Source organism: Nicotiana tabacum, chromosome 16 (assembly GCF_000715075.1).
Source record: "Nicotiana tabacum cultivar K326 chromosome 16, ASM71507v2, whole genome shotgun sequence".
Lineage (NCBI taxonomy): Eukaryota > Viridiplantae > Streptophyta > Magnoliopsida > Solanales > Solanaceae > Nicotiana > Nicotiana tabacum.
Window position 1 is genome coordinate 35217861 of NC_134095.1, and position 7277 is coordinate 35225137.

The window sequence follows — 7277 nt, forward strand, 5'->3', positions numbered from 1 at the left end:
CCCTCACTCGATACTACATGACCCAAAGATGCCATTGAATCTAGCCAGAATTCACACTTCAAAATTTTTGCATATAACTTCCTTTCTCTCAAGGTCTGAAGCAAAGTACCTAGGTGTTGCTCATGATCCTCCTGGCTCTAGGAGTACACCAGAATGTCGTCAATGAACACAATGACGAACGAGTAAAGATAGGGCTGAAATACACTATTCATCAGGTGCATGAATGCTGGTGGGACGTTGGTCAGCCCAAAAGACATCACAAGTAACTCGTAATGACCATACCGAGTCCTGAAGGCAGTGTTCGGTATATCTGGCTCCCGAATCTTTAACTGATGATAGCCAGAACGCAAGTCGATCTTAGAGAACACTCTGGCACCCTGAAGTTGATCAAATAGGTCATCAATACGTGGAAATTGATACCTGTTCTTCACTACAACCTTGTTCAACTGGCGGTAATCAATACATATGCGCATAAAACCATCTTTCTTCTTTACAAATAAGACTGGAGCACCCCAAGGTGACACACTGGGCCGAATGAAGCCCTTATCGAGTAACTCTTGCAACTGTTCCTTTATCTCTTTCAACTCTGTTGGCCATACGATAGGGTGGAATAGAAATATGCTGAGTGCCCGGTAACAAATCAATACCAAAGTAGATATCCCTGTCATGTGGCATGCCCGGAAGATCCATAGGAATACGTCTAGATAATCCCTCACTACTGGAATTGACTCGATGGTAGGAGTATCAATACTAACATCCCTCACATATTCCAGATACGCATCACACTCCTTCTCAACCATCCGCTGAGCCTTTAGAAATGAAACAACTCTGCTAGGAACATAATCTATAGCACCTCTCCACTCTATCCGTGGTAGACCTGACATAGATAACGTCATCGTCTTGGTGTGACAATCAAAGATAGCATGATAGGGCAACAAATAGTCCATGACCAAAATAACATCAAAATCCACCATACTGAGCAACAATAAATCGGCTCTGGTCTCAAAACCACTAAAAATAACCAAATACGATCGATACGCACGGTTAACAAAAATAGAATCTCCCAGGGTGTAGCCACATAGACAGGGGAACTCAAAGAATCACGTGATACACCTAAATATAGAGCAAAATAAGATAACACATAGAAATATATGGATTCTGGATCAAATGAGACTAATGCATCTCTATGACAGACCGAAATAATACGTATGATGACAGAGTCAGATGCAACTGCCTCCGTCCTAGAAGGAAGGGCATAATATCTGGCCTGGCCTCCCTCTCTAAGGCAACTTCTACCTGCTCAAACTCCACCTCGAGCTGGCTATGTAGGTGGAGTGGTAGTTGGTGCTGTAACCATAGACTGAGGACCCGGTGGAGCATGCAATGCTTGAGTGGTCTATGGAGGTGCACCCCTCCTGAGTCTGGGGCAATCCCTCACTAGACAATGGAAGTGCATAATAGGGAGCTTGGGGTCTAGGAGTGGCTGGAGTACCATTGGTGACTGGAAGTGCTGAATGAACAGGGCGACTCACATAGCCCCTACCTTGACGAGCTGCAGCTGGGGCACGAGTACCACTATATGTGCTAGACTCTCGAGACCTCTTAGCCTTCCTCTCCTCTCTCTCCCGAGTCATCATACTATCCAATCTCCTAGCAATACCTACTACCTATTGGTATGCGATGCCTATCTCCAACTCTCGGACCATGCTAAATCTGATATTAGGGTTGAGCCCCTTGATAAATTGATGAACCCGCTCTCGAACAGTAGCAACCAAGGCCGGTGCATGTACTGAACCAGACCGCATACTCCGACATGATCATAGAACCCTAGCGTAACTACTCAAACTCTGCGCGTCATGTATTTCTAAGACTCTGGGGAACATACTCCCTCAAGAACATATCTGAGAACTGAGTCCAAGTGAGTGAAGCTACCTCAGCCGGACTACCCAACTCATATGCTCGCCACCACTGATAGACCACTTCTCTAAGCTGGAACGTAGTGAAAGAAACCCCACTGGACTCTGCAACACCTATAGTACAAAGGATACAGTGACACTCCTTAAAAAAAACCTAGACATCCTCTGACGCCAAGCCACTGAAAGTAGGAGGGTGGTATTCTTGTACCTCTCGAGCCTGAGCTGCTCCTCCTCAGAAACTGCTGCCCTAGTCTCGGGATGAACTGGGGCTACCGAATATACTGGTATGACCTCTAGAACTTGGTCGACCTGGACCTGCTGATCTAGGGTACGGGCGGCGGAGTCTGTGCTACTCCCCCAGCCTGAGATATGGCAGGAGCAAGTGGTATCAACCCTACTTGAGCTAAAGTGCTGAACATGATCAGAAAGTGGACTTCCCTCCAACTGAAGCTACTAGTGGCTCCTCTGTAGCAGCTCGTGCGAGTTCTCTAGCTGCACCATGTGGACGTCTTCGGCCTCTACCCCGGCCCCGGCCTCTCACGACTCTAGTAGGTGTACGAGTGTCTGGTCATCTAGTCTGGCTGTACATGTCTTCACTATGAGAGAATAAAAAGACAGAAATTTAGAATCCGAAGTCAAAAATTTCGCATGATAAGGAATCAAAGAAGTGAAGCTTTTCCCAACAGTTTCATAGCCTCCCAAATATAAGTACAAACGTCTTTGTACTGATCCCCGAGAGTCTACTAAAGCTGTTTGTGACTTATAACACCTATGAACCTAGAGCTCTGATACCAACTTGTCACGACACAATTTCCCTCTGAGTATGTCGTGACGACACCTAGTCTCTAAGACTAGTTAAGCCTAAAGTATGCAGAATAACTGAAATATTACGCTAAAACTCAAAACATCAACAGCTGTAATAAATAAAATCTGTAACTCAAGGTAATAAAAACTCCTAGAACCCGGTAGATATAAGTCACAAGCTCTAAAGAGAAATACTAAATATCTCTATATATAAGGAAACAACATAATAAAGATAGAGGGGGACTTAGAGCTCTGCGGACGCTGGTAGATATACCTTGAATTCTCCATGTACAGACTAGGTCATTGATACCTGGTCTGATAGGAAGTACCTGGATCTACACAAAAAGATATGCACAAGCATTGTATGAGTGCACCACAACGGTACCCAGTAAGTGCCAAGCCTAACCTCGGTAGACTAGTGACGATGTCAGGACAGGGCCCTACTGGAATTAATATGGAACAAGGTAGCAGATATAATGAACTGATAGAGAAGTGTAACAACACAGAATCAAAGAAGACAATTACAACACATAAGGAAATAAAAATCTTACAAGCTAAGGAACAACAACATCAACAAACAACACAGTAAATGAAGCATACTTATGAAGAATGCACCTGACCATATATATACATAAAGTGTGGATACTACTTCCAAAAGTTAAGCATACATAGTTAAAAACCCACTCAAAAAAGCTACACAGTAAAAATGGAGTAGCAAACCACATAATGCACAGGCTAATGGTAATTAGCACTAGGATTAAAATTTATGTTCACGCCTAAACAGACCATCATTGCCCCGACTACCCTTACCCATGTTATGAGGTTTACCGGACTTAGGAATTTTTTTGCTTCTTAGGAGGAGCAGGTCGGGCAGCATCATCACTACCTGAACTTCCAGTTGGGCCAACACCAACACTACCAGAACTTTCATTAGGGCTCGAAGACAGAGACGTTTCTGGTACAACCAAATCGGACAATATATCATCACGCTGGATTGAATTCGAACTTCCATTGGGGCTTATAGAATAATGAAACGTGTCCGGAACCACAGTTAAAGGAAGACTACCTTGCTGGCTTAGAGTCAAATTCCCATCTACAGGCACAACAATCTGCTGTTCACTTGAACTATCCAATTTTTGCTGGCTTGAAGTCAAAATCCATTTGCAAGCATAGCAACCTGCTGTCCACCTGAACTATCGAGGTCTTGCTCGCTTGGAGTCAAATTTCCATCTGCAGGTACAACAACCTGAACTATCCAAGTCTTGCTGGCTTGGAGGCAAATCCCATCTGCAGACACATCAACATGCTGTCCACCTGAACCATCCAGTTCTTGGTAGCTTAGAGGCAAAATCCCATGTGCATGTGCACCAACCTACTAACCACTTGAATCATTCTCATCTGCAGGTACACCAACTAGATGACCACCTGAACCATTCTCATCTGTAGGCACAACCTGTTGTCCACCAACCATCTATGTCACACCTAAAATAAATATCTAAACACTAAAATATATAAATTTTATGAAGGGTCAAAAATTACGTGTCTACAGCTGTCCCACTAGATTTTTTGAAGCATTATAGAGGACATATATCTGAAAGCCCTTTACAATGCTTCAAAAAAAAATCTATAGGGGTAGCTGTAGACACATAAATTTTTACCCTCCTTGAAATTTACATATTTTCATCTCGGTAACCATTGTTTTCCTTTTTAAACTTCTGTCCCCGGGTAGACATCTTCTAGAAATAATTTCTATATAAGTTCTATCGCAGACCCACTTTATTCAGTCTCCAATAGTAAATTGCATGCAGTTCAATAAAAGTAGAACAATTATTGCATTGTCTAGTTGCTTCGATGAAAAATAGCCTATATGTGCCACATAATTGTCACATAATCTCACCGGCAAATTGTACTCCTTGGTTAGAGTATATTAGGCTTTGAATGTGCTCTTTTAGTTGCTGAGGTGCAAAATGGTCAATCAATAAAACTCTCAGTCCATCATTAATCTCATATTTGGCGGAATACCCTTGTGTCCATAAAAGGCTACAAACCTATTTTTTAAGCACATGTTCAGAACTATGGCTTTGCTCAGTAATGTGCCATTGACGAGCACGCTTGATTAATAGCTGAACAATTCTAAAGAACATTGAAGGATTGAGTTTTTTAAATATAGAAAACATAATCCAAATGCCAAAAGAGCAGACCGGAATAAACATAGTTCTACTACTGTTAGAGTAGCTACATATTAAGAATATCCTCTCCAACAATGTGACGACCCGGCCAGTCGTCTCTTGAGTTAGCGCTCTATTTTCCCCCATATCTACTTCTTTATGCTTTTTATCCGTGTTATGTGATATCGGGTTGGTCGGATCGAATTCGGAATAATTTTGGTAAGATTTGAGACACTTAGTCTCTTTTGAGGAAGCTTAAGTTAGAAAAGTCAACCGGATATTGATCAATGTGTTAAAGGGATCGGATGTGAGTTTCGATGGTTTGGATAGCTTCGGAAGGTGAGTTGGGACTTAGAAGCGCGATCGGAATGAGTTTTGGAGGTTCGAAGTAGATTTAGGCTTGAATTGGCAAAATTGGATTTTCGGCGATTTCTGATTGGTAGGCGAGATTTTTATATAGGAGTCGGAATGGAATTCCTAGAGTTGCAGTAGATCTGTTGTGTCATTTGGGATGTGTGTGCAAAATTTCAGATCATTCGGACGTGGTTTGGTTGGGTTTTTGATCAAAAGCAAAATTTAAAAGTTTTTGGAAAATTAGGCTTGAATCCGATGTGTTTTGATTGATTTGATGTTGTTTGAGGTGTTTGGAAGATTGGTACAAGTTTGAATAAGGTTTTGGGATATGTTGGTACCTTTGGTTGAGGTCCCGGGGGCCTCGGGGTGATTTTGGATGGTTGACGGGGAGTTTGAAACTTTGTTGTAGCTGCTGAATTTGCGGCTTCTCGTATTTCCGCACCTGCGGATTGGGGACCACAGGTGCGATAACGCATGTGCGATAAGGGAGGTCGCAGAAGCAGAAATTCCTGGGAAGGCAGGGATCGCAATTGCGGTTGATGGACCGTACTTGCGAAGGCGCAAGTGCGGAAGATTGATCGCAGATGCGAGTTTTGGCCAGGTAAGTGATTTCCACAGAAGCGGATGAATGACCGCAAATGTGGTACCACAGAAGCGGGTAAAGGGGCCGCAGATGCGAAAATGTCTGGGTAGAAGGTATAAATTGCGGCCTTTGCAAATTTTAACTAATTTCACCATTTTTTATCTCGGCTTTAGAGCTTTTTGGATGATTTGAAGGAGGGATTCCAAGGGAACTTCATTGAGGTAAGGAATTTGTACCTAAAACTCGTTCATATGATATTATTTCCCAGATTAGAGCTAGAAATTATGGAAATTAAGGGCAAAAATTTGGGAAAACTAGGGCTTGGAAACTTAGACCTTTGTTTGAGGATTCGAAGGACTATTTGAGGTCGGATTTCAGAACTTTTGATATGTATGAACTCATGGGGAGATAAGGAATCTATTTATGTAAAAATTATCGAATTCCGAGACGTGGGCCCGGGGTCGGGTTTTGGCAATTTTGGAATTTTTGGCATTATTTGATTGTTTTCGCTTGGGCTTCGTTCCCTTAGCATATTTTGACGTCGTGATTCTGATTTTGGATAGATTCGATGCGAATGGAGGCCAATTCGAGGGGCAAAGGCGTCGCAGAGTAGTATTTTCACTGGTATGAGGTAAGTAACCATTGTAAATATGGAACTGAGGGTACAAACCCCGGTATTTGACTTATTTTGATAAATGCAGTGACGCACATGCTAGGTGACAAGCGTGTGGGCGTGCACCGGTAGGGATTGTGACTTGGTCCGTCCCGTAGCAACTATTAAACCGCGTATATGATTTGGAATCTTATATTATTCCGTACTTTAGTCATTTATACTGTATTATGGGTTGTATGACATGTTTGGGGCCTTGTGCCGACCTGTTGAGACCTTTAGGGGTATTTTTACTGTTTTTCCTCACTTTGCTTGTTGAAAGCATATCCTCAATCATGTTTTACCGGTTTAAACGTTTAAAAACTGGTTTTATCACCCTTCTTCTAATTGTGAGGACTGTTTGGGCTGAGCTCCCTAATTTCTATTGTTGTGCCCGAGAGGCTGTGAGGTTAATGACTAAGAGAGGTTGAGAACCTAATAGTGAGGATATTATATGTATATATTATGGATCGGGCTGCACGCCGCAGCGATACTTATATGAATCGCGCTGCACGCCGCAGAGATATGTATATTGGATCGGGTTGCACGCCGCAACGATATATATATTGGATCGGGCTACGCGCCGCAGCGATATGACGCTTGGGTTGTAGGAGCCCTTTCAGAGTCTGTACACCCCCAGTGAGCGTAGTCGACTATAAATTACGGATCGGGCTGCACGCCGCATCGGTTACTATGAGATATTACTATTATGAGATATTAATGAGTCTGAGTGCTGAGAGTGAGTACTGAGTGACGAGAGTTGAGTCACGAGTGACTGAGAGGCTGCTCGAGAGGCCATATTC